General features: G+C 34.4%; 1 protein-coding gene across 1 annotated transcript in view; it reads left to right on the top strand.

Moving 5' to 3' along the window:
* Positions 1-10,414, top strand: part of LOC108978651 (ABC transporter G family member 20) — a 164,954-nt gene that overhangs the window by 17,357 nt on the left and 137,183 nt on the right. Inside the window, exon 3 of the mRNA XM_018949027.1 lies at positions 3,677-3,722. The gene's annotated coding sequence lies outside the window, so the exon portion shown is untranslated. The remainder of the gene's footprint in view (positions 1-3,676; positions 3,723-10,414) is intronic.

Genomic DNA, 10,414 nt, shown 5'->3' with positions numbered 1-10,414 from the left:
CTAATTAATATAAATGAAGTTCTTGAATTCAGACTTTTTTATTTGTGTATATTATAGCGCCAGTCCAATTGTAGTAAACTGTTTATTCGAAAATTGGCTCAGAATGAGAACGTGTATTTTTAATGATCAATCAGAATTTTTCCATTAAGGTAATGAGATCGTGAAAAGGCCATTAAAAATATGCCTTATATTTTTTTAACTACTTAGTAACTAGTACCTCTTTGAAAAAAAAAGCTGACATAAATTTGGCTCGTAAAACATGCTACACACTTGCAAGTTGAAAGAAAAATATTAAATTCTGAAAAAAAAATATTTTACGAAATTTTTTTACAACCCTAATGTATACAGGCACACAAACACAACTTCATACATTTCTGTATAAGTAATTAGTCTAAGTAGTTTTTAATTAAACGAGCTTGATTGATTTTATAAAAGCACCTTAAGGCTATGAAAAATATGCAGCAGTAATTAACGGTAATTTCAAAAAAGAACTGTCGAACCTTTCTAATCAARGAATGTGTCATTTTGTACACACGACTTAATTACATCAATTAAAATTGCGCGTCAATTTGTATACGAAAATATATTTATTAATTCGTCGGCAACGAAATTTAACGGCGCTCAGTTGTAGTATACAGTACCTTTATAGACCCCTGAAATCTCTTTTGAGGTATGCGACACTGTTTAATAAACAAGAAAAAAAATAGTAAGAAGGAGAACGCTGCTAATAAAAATATTTAGCAAGCGGAATTCGGATTCGGAAAAGGTTGGCTTGCGATGGTGACTTAAAAGAGGCTGTTTATGAAGACCTCGACTGTTTCTGATCTTACCTTGAAGTTTTGTTTGGATACGTGGTTCTTGCATTGTCTTAGCGGTGATTGAGAACTTTAAAAGTGACACGCATGGGGAGTAAGCATCTTCTTAACCGAAACATTGGAAGTAACGCCATTTTTTGATTTCGGTTGAATCGAATCCTATTMCTGAATAGTGGTATTGCTCACCTTTAATCACTACTTTTTAAAAATGYATCAATAATAACAACGGATCTGTCAGAATATTAAACTCAAGTCGACGTTACTCCATTCAGTGCATGATATTAGGCTAATCGAATAAATCATATACCGATCCACACTCTTTCGGATAGCTAACACTTGCCGTTGGAAAAATAATTTTCGAAAAGTATTAAGCGTAATTATTATACYTTCATAAATACAATACAAATTATCGCTTAGTGTATGGTTTCCAATATGYCAAATTGAATGACACTAAACTGACAGTTTAGTAACTATGTGTTTGTACTGAAAATAAATACAATGAATTATTTGATAAGTCATTATATGACATAAGTCCTTAAGAGACTTACGCTAGTAACTCGGTACATCTACAATTACATGCAAAAGTATTATCAAACTGAATGTCAAACAGTGTCAGTAAATTATCATTTGAACTATCTTAATTTAGCTTGGCYATGTTTGAGTTATTAAGCTGAAAACTTGCACACGTTCTTTGCTCCCTTGGAAGCTCCAAATATGTCAAAACCACCGATATCAGATCCCTATAGCGCATATTTGTCATACAAACTGACCGTTCAAAATCAAATCCTTATATGGAAAACTTTTTTATTTGRCGGAATATGTTCACGAAACTCGGTACAAATTACTGCTGAAGATAGCGCTATAACCTCCAAATATAATGCTCAGATCGGATGATTATAGCATATAGCTGTCATACAAACGTACCSATTAAAATCAAGTGCTTGTATGGAAGACGGTTTAATTTGACAAGATATCTTCACGAAATTTTKTATGGATTTAATTTCTGAAGCTATCATGCAGGCTCCGAGGAAACTGATCAGATCGGACAACTATAGCATATAGCTGCCATACAAACGCACCTTTCAAAATCACAGGCTATTATGGAAAACTTTTTTATATGACGAGATATCATCACAAAATTTGACAAGAGTTATTGTCCAGGAGAGCCCTGCAATATTYAAATATATGATTTAGATCGGACGAATACAGCATGCAGCTGCCATACAAACTGATTGGCCTAACACAAGTTAACGCTCATTTTATATCTTTTGCTGTAAATAATATTACATTTTTTCAATGCAAAAAAATGTTCCCTGGAAACACTCAATAAAAAGCCATTAAAAATATGTATTTATTTAATTAGTTATGATTGTGTATGTACTTGTAATTTTGAGTTCACCTGTTATGAAGCCTATTCATATCTACTAATATAATAAATAAAATTTTACATTATTAAACAAAGGATTATACTTTAGGTAAGCACAGCATTTACGAAGCGTAAAACCAGCAAGTTTTCTAAAATTAGAATTTAAACTGCTTTTAATTAATTTAATTAATTGCTGAATTATGGAAAATCATATTTCCAAGAATATTTAATATTTCAACGGAAAATATAATAATATGAAGGGGATTTGAGGATGATTTCACGAAATGGCTTCTTAATTTTAATAAAATTGTTCTTTTTAATTTTTTTCAAAATTTTTTGATATCTATAATATTCAGTTCAGTTTAAAGTTTTTCTAATGTCAATTGTTTTTTTTCTCTTCATATAAATATGGACAAATTTGAAATTTCGCCTKTTCGCTGTATATTACTCATACGCCATGTGTCACCATACTCTTAATAACATAATCGCCACCTTATGTGTATGGAAATATAAAWGTATGAATCAAGCATGCTAGCCAGTTAATCAGCTCATAATATGTACGAGTATTTATCCAAAAATGACGATTTCATCTACTCATTATWTAATTATATTGTTAAATAAATTCTCTCTTGTCTTAGATATAAAGTCAGCCTTAAGTGGTTAAAAAAAGCATAATTTCTATATATCTTTACTATTGTTAACATTTTAYGCTTATATGCCAAGCAAAGTAGTCTACTTGGATTACTATATATCGGAAGTAGGCGTGTGCGTTGTTCAATTTTATTCAATTTTATGTCTGCCTTAGACGGATGAGATGAAAATGTTTCGAACCGTATGTTGAATCTAAAGTCACTTAAACGGTGGTTTTGCCCCATAATCCATGACAAATTTCGSGAAGATAACTTGTCGAGTAGAAATGTTTTCCATTAAARAACTTAATTTGAATCGTTTAGTTTATATGGCAGGTATAAGCTATAGTTGTCCGATCTGAACAATTTCTTCATTGCATTCATAGCATTGCTTTGAATAATAAACACTGCTGAATTTCGTGAATATATGTATCTTGTCAAATAAAAAAGTTTTTCTTACAAGACCTGGATTTGGATCGGTCAGTTTGTATGACAACTATGTCTATAATGAGCCGATATTGGCGGTTTCGACGAATTAGTCGCCTCTTGAGAAAACAAAAYAAAGTGTGGACAATTTCTCAGCGATATCTTAAAAAATGTTTAAACGGACACATAGTTAAAGAGACTTATAAGAATAGGTCCTTCTGAGTATTACAAACTACTTTTGTGGCTTAATATGCGCTGCCCAGTATGAAAATATGTATACTTCGGTGGACTAGGCTTTTGGTTTGATCGAAAAATGTTTCATAGTGTGATACTCGTTTTTAGTATACGATTTTCTTTCCTTTATAAAACCCCCTATATTATTAAAAAWTTTATTTAAAATTTAATTAAATATTAAAAATTTCTAATCCTCTATTTTTCAGAATATTGCTATAATTTTTGGATATTAGCTTATGTCCATATAAAGAGGTGAGTTTAAATAAATTAACCTTGAGTGTTCATTTTTATATATTCAACTATTTATTTTATTTACTTCCTTCATAACATAGAGTAATAACAGTATTTTTTTTAATATTTAAAGATGTATTTCATCTTTTACACAAATAGATTGTTTAATAAAAATAATAATTAAAATTCTAAGTGCTTCTTGATCAGTTATTATTAAGGAAAAATGTCGCACTCCATACAAGTCTGGTGTTGTTARTGGTTCGCCAATTTGTTTTAAATTGAGTTGTACCTCGTTTAATAAAAGTKTTTGGTGAACATGAAGAGCCTACTTAGCTTTCTTACTCGTATCACTCTCGAAGCTTGAATTGCTCTACTATAACAGAGTGACAATATAATCGGAACACGATCTAGTTGTGCGGAAGCCTGCTGGTTGCTTTCTGAGCAAACTCACAAGTTGAGCTTGTATTCGATTTAGAAGCTGTTTGGTGGTGGATTACTAAACAAGTGTGCTATTAAATCATTCATTCTTGAGTTGTTCACACCAGATCGCTTTAAATTGGGTCAGGTTTAAAGACTTCGGGAGAATCATGTCACTATCTGATACCTTTTCTGCTTTAAGCTGTTTAAAAGCAGCCTATATTTCTTCTACGTTTGAAGGAGAAGATGATATTGTTGAACAATTGCTGACAGATGTTAAATTTTACATTTGAAATTTAACTATTCTAACGGTTAGCTCTGTGAAAAGAGGGTTAAGAACCCCAGGAATTGTCGAAACCATCAAGGTAATTGTTGGCCATTCGTTGTAATTATGACACCATTTTATTTAATTGGGCGATTGGAGCAGCTATATTTTCTTGTTCGCACACATATTAACATATTTGTAATTACTACAAATTAAAAAGAGCACTTTCTGAAGTGCCACGCTCACTTTGAACTTAGAATCGTTTTCACTAAGCTTTATAGACTTGTAAATAAATTAAATAGCATCGGTTAACAACATAAACTCCAAAACAAATATCAAACATCAGCTATGGCGACAGTATGTTCACACCACCTTTAAGTTAACCTAAAAAAGATCGCGTGATGCCCACAAATTCTATAAATTTAAACACGAAAATTTGTTCTGAAAACAGACTGCGCCTAGAATGCTTATATGTGTATTTTATGTGTTTTGTAAAAATATTAACGTCACTTTAATTGGTTGRTTAAAATGTCGGTTAACGTCATAACAATTACCTAAGGTGTTGTGGTCTATAATTTAATTTGAATAATTGAAAAAAAAAAAAAACGAAAACGACTCAATTTATATAATTATGGAGTAACAATTCAAAATCTGAATATGTATGAGAAACTCTCACAGATGTGGTTGTTGCTTGAGAAAATGAATGAGAGTGCGCAGAATATGCACAACTATGCAAATGAAATGAAAACAATAATCTCAAGCATATAAAGGGTAATCCAATTCGGGGTTCCCTATTTTTTTTTTTTTTTTTTTTTTAAGCAAAGCACAGAAACTTCAAATTTATTGGGGAATGTTTATTATTATTCGAAAGCACATTCTTTGGTATTTATTTTTTGAAGATTATCTCTTTCATCTCTTGTCGGCAACGTTTCAGATGGTTCATGCGTTGAGTCCAATTTTCGAATACTCGTTCGAGCATTTCGAATGGTAATTGGCGAATGACACGCGTGATGTTTTGCTCCAAGTCCTGAATCGAAGCAGGATTGTCCGCATAGAGTACAGACACACCAAACCGTTTTTTTTCCTGGATGAAATGGCAGATCTTGCATCTCGTCAGATTGCTCCTCGTCCCAAATAAAACAATTTTTTTTTGCATATTCACTGAGCCAGAAATAGTCCTCATCGCTGAACAAAACGAAACGTCGGAACTTCTCGGAGCTTTTCAAGAGCCTATAACGATGTCGCGCTGGAAAGTCGAGGTAAACGATTTGTAAACGTTCTTTAGGCGTAAGTCCTTCTATGATGAAATATAAGACCAAAATAACATGACTGCTTGACACGACTGATGCGTGATCTGTCCAARAAAGTCACAAGTCTCTCTGTTTGCATCACCCTTTGTATTCAAATGCCAATGTGCATATGCTTTTGTCATATATTCGATATGAAGATGTATATATATGTATACATGTGTATATGTAAAGACTTGTTTTTATGTAATTGTAAAGTGAACCTAAACTTCGTTTCACATATGCTTGACTGCACCTCGTGCTGGTGAGATAAAGTTATCACCAGTGGCACATGCAGCAGGCAACGGTGTAGCGCACCCAGTAAGAAAAATGTCACATTTTGTAGTAGTAAGAAAAAACCGTTAACTTTGCAAAATATTATATCTCCATAATACTTTCCATCATCTTCTTTATAATTATGTTAGTTCATAAGATCATTGTTGTCGATCATACATTTCAGAATATTGCTCAACAATTTATAACCCAAAATATTCAATTTAATATCTGCTCTCCTTATCAATTTGTAATATGGTACTGTTTTCCAAAATATAAAAAATCCAAAATATTAAAAATCGACTTTAATTGATCCAGATGCATAGAGCCGTTATTAAAACTAAAACTTATTAGAACAGAAAAGGAGTAAAGAAACAAATCTTAACACTTTTCTGAACAAATGTCAACCTTCAATTCCTCGCGGTGACTTATATTAACACTGAAGATACTCTTGCGGCTGAATTTCAGCCCTACAACTTACTTGCATCTTCCTGTTATCCTTGATAGTGCAACAATAATATATTTTTAATTAGCCTACCGAAATCCTTCTTTYTTGGAGATTTTGGCTTTGAGATCATCTCTAAAATAGACAGATCTATAGCTTTTAGAAGGCGCGATGATAGTGCAAACAGCTATCAATTTCGACATGGCAGAGTCTATTACTACGACTGCCTAGCTTCGAAGGCTAAATGAGAGAATGTGATGAATCATTTCAATCTATTGTCTAGACACACGGAACTTCGGCCTGAAAGTGTCTAGCTTGGATCTATCTCGGAAATACTTCTTCGTCTTCTATAATGGCGCAGACACCMCTTACGTGGTTATAGCCCAGTAGTATAAGTTTATGGAAATCAGGAAAGTTCTTTGATTGTCATCCACTTGGGAGTGACAAGAAACGATTATTTTATCCGTTTGAAGGCGAGCTAAAGTTAGATGGCGCACCATCTCTCACCAGACTTGTGCGCTGGATTTGGGACCCGCCACGTAAAAACACTCCTCATGAAAATAAAGCAACAGCTTCTAGGCAATACTATATATCTTATAATGAAGCTAAATATTCGCTTGGAAGCCTTTATAAATTGATTTGAACGACTAGTTCAAGCTATTGTTTAGACAACCGTAACTTCGGCATGAAAGCTCGAAAGTCATTGGACGAATATATATTGTAATAGTMTGCTACTCGCTACATAATAATGCGTCTCAACAAATCTCAACGCTAAGCAATAAGTATAAGATCAAGGAAATTAACTATTCTCGACATTTCTTTGCGATCAGTGTTTTTTCCGATTATTACGCTGAATTGCCGTTTTGTTATGATGGTGGACTCATATTTTTCTGCGCAAATTAGCGGACTGTCTGGAATTTCTAACGCATGCCATTTCCTACGGCGTCACACACCCATATATCGYTTGTATGTTTTCATTGAATAGTGGAAGAAAATACGTTTAGTCTATTTGCTTTATCATGCGATTCGTTGCAAAGGTGTTGAATATGACGATTGGATGATGCCTGGCAGATATCTTATTGTGTCATATTGTTCTAACTATTTGTAAGACTCTACAAAAGTACAAATTTATGCGTGTGTGCAAAGCTTGGTGTGCAACTTGGCATGACTCGGCACTTCGGYGCGTGCATGTGTGTGTATTTGTGTCTAACGAGTGTTAAATTTACAGCACGTCGCTGACAGAATTGTGCCATAAACCCCATACATTCGCGTCGAGGCCAAGTCAAGGTGCTACCAGCGACTAAGTAAGTAAAATGTCTCTAACCAAGCGTGTGAATTCCTTGTATTAAAATTGATATGTGCGCTAGTGTATTTGTGTGCTCAGCGTTTTGCGCATGTGTGCATAAGTATGCGATATGAYGGGAGTGTTTTGTTTATTCTATTGTTATTATTRTTTTTCCTTTTTCTACCTTCGTTCTGTAGTTACATACTATCAATCATAGTGTTTACCAAACAATGACAAAGTTTCGCATATTTCCTGATTCACTCGGAGTTGGCGTTTCCTTTGCCGCTGCCGGCTGTATACGGAGAACTTGCTGCTGGTAAATAGAAACTTGTATGAAATGAAAGTTATTGGAAAATAATTGAATTTGTTGTTGTTTTTTTTTTTCAAGAAGCTTTCGAAATGCATCACTGGAAAAGTTTMWGCGAACTAAGAAGAAGTTGATTTTTTGTRCAAAAGTTTAATTATTTAAAAGTTTTCCGCATAAGAAATTAACTTTTAACGTTCGRTTTGCATGACAGCTATATGCCTGCGTAWGCGTGTCGGATGTCATGTGCASATGTCCGACGGCGGCAGTTGAAGACTTACATGATCTCACACCGCTTCACCTAGTAATCACTGCACACTGCTCTAAATGACGGCAGAAAGGTTTGGCTGAGATAAGGTAATCTCTTCCCAATGCATGCCCTAAGTGGGGAAATACCACAGGCTCTTTTTTCAAAGGACAGCATTACCAAGAGTGTTATCTTCACCAGGAAGTCCTTAGCACTATGGCTTAATGGAACGCTTAGAGACAGTAAAATCAAGTGGTGCAACAAAGGCTCGAAAACGTCGAAGAAAATTAGCACAGGGGTTGCAGAACCACTCACCAAACTCTCCATATCTATGGGTAGTTTTTCGAGCATATTCCAAGCAGAGCAGACTTGCAATGAACGCAATGAACGTCTGGCTATACTAAGCGAAGGTCAAGCATCACTCAAACAGACTCTGCGAGATCAAATCGCTCTTGGTGCAGGAGTTTTTAGAACGATTGTACAGTCTATCAGATCGTWAYCAAGTGCACCWTACTTGGGTGCCAGGTCAGAAAGGCTTAGTCGGGATTGAACYGACTGTTGAGCTTACCTGCTGCGCAGCATCCACCAATATGGTAAAAGTGGAACGTTTTATTGCGTTTGGTGTCCATACTATAAAGGAGCTGCTTCACAGGTATGAAGCAGTGAGTATGTAGAAGCATTGGCAACAACTCYTAAGCATGCGYCAAGCCMAGTTGCTAATGGAYGGTTACAACCTTAAAAGGTTTAAATACATATGTAATCAACCGCCAAAGGGAAAACCCAGGCAACTTGCCGCCTTCTACACTGGCTATTGTAAKCTCAAGAAGCACTYTTGCATATAACATGCGCCTAGGTTMGTGCGCAAATTGCTGCTTMTGCGACTTGGGAGTCTGAAACTTCAAAACACCTGCAGGATAAAGGCTCTTGGATCCATATTTCCAAATAGTGATCACATTGCATCAATTTTGCTTGGTTGTATATTGGAATTTATCAATTTGCTGGGGCTAGGTGAGTCATTATAGGACCTCAGACGTTTCCTTCTGGGCGGTGCATACCCTTTTTAGTRTATAATCAAATTTTTCCAATAGCGTTTCTATAGATTTCGGCTCTATTCGCAGCTGCACTTTAGAAATGGGGGACGAATAGCAAGTTCGAAAAATAAATATGGTTTCTGGGATGCTTGGAGCAACACATTCGAACAAAGCAAAAAAAAACAAAAATCAACATATTATGAAACAGAGTTGCCAACAATAAACATAAAATAAAACATAAAAGAAAAAACTGTTCCTGAAGAGTCTCCATTCTAGTAAAGCAAGGAAAAAATCTTTTAATCTATCATATTATGAAACAGAGTTGCCAACAATTAAAAACAGTACAACTAAGACTACGAAATGTGCTTATAATCTATTATTCATTCAAAAACGAGTTTCTGATATATTAAAAAAAGGAAAGGAAAATGGATGAATCGAAAATGCTACGAAACGGGGTTCCAATAATGAAAAAAGGTACCATAAACCCGCAAGAGCTCCTTAGGTGGAACAGAAGACTGTTTTCGAACAAAGCAAGGAAAAGGTCTTAATTCCAACATATTATGAAACAGAGTTGCCAACAATCAATAAAATTAAATTTGTTATTTCGAAATATACACCGAAATCATTAGAGTTTTGAAAAAGAATAGCTCTTTAGGAGGTTAGAAGACCACATACGAAAAAAGCAAAGTAAATGCTGGAAGAGTTTGACTTATTGTGAAACAGAGTTGCCAACAATCAAAAACGAAAACTGTGCTCGAGTGAAAAACGAGCAAATTTTCAAATATATCAATAAATATTTTTGCCCGATTTCGATATTTTGTGGTATAGAGTTGTAATAAATTACGGAATACAAAATTTTAATTATTTTATATGAGAATGTGTGGATCCGGAGAAAACAAAAACGACCTCATTCGAATTAAAGATACTAAAATATAACTATTCGAGATATTAAGTGGCAGAATTGCCAACAAGCAAAAAAGTCTAACGCTGTGATATCACTCGATCTTGGTGACGAATCGAACAGCCCAAAAAGTAAAATTATCTGCTCACCAAAGTCTTATCTCAATAAATCTATTGATTGATACGATGTGTGGAAAGTGGTGTCGATTCGATCTTCGCCAAGTCGTGTTGAAACCAAATATCGCCGAGATCACGAGTTT

Source organism: Bactrocera latifrons, unplaced genomic scaffold (genome assembly GCF_001853355.1).
Source record: "Bactrocera latifrons isolate USDA-ARS-PBARC rearing strain unplaced genomic scaffold, ASM185335v1 scaffold_125, whole genome shotgun sequence".
NCBI lineage: Eukaryota > Metazoa > Arthropoda > Insecta > Diptera > Tephritidae > Bactrocera > Bactrocera latifrons.
This window is presented reverse-complemented; position numbering and strand designations above follow the sequence as displayed.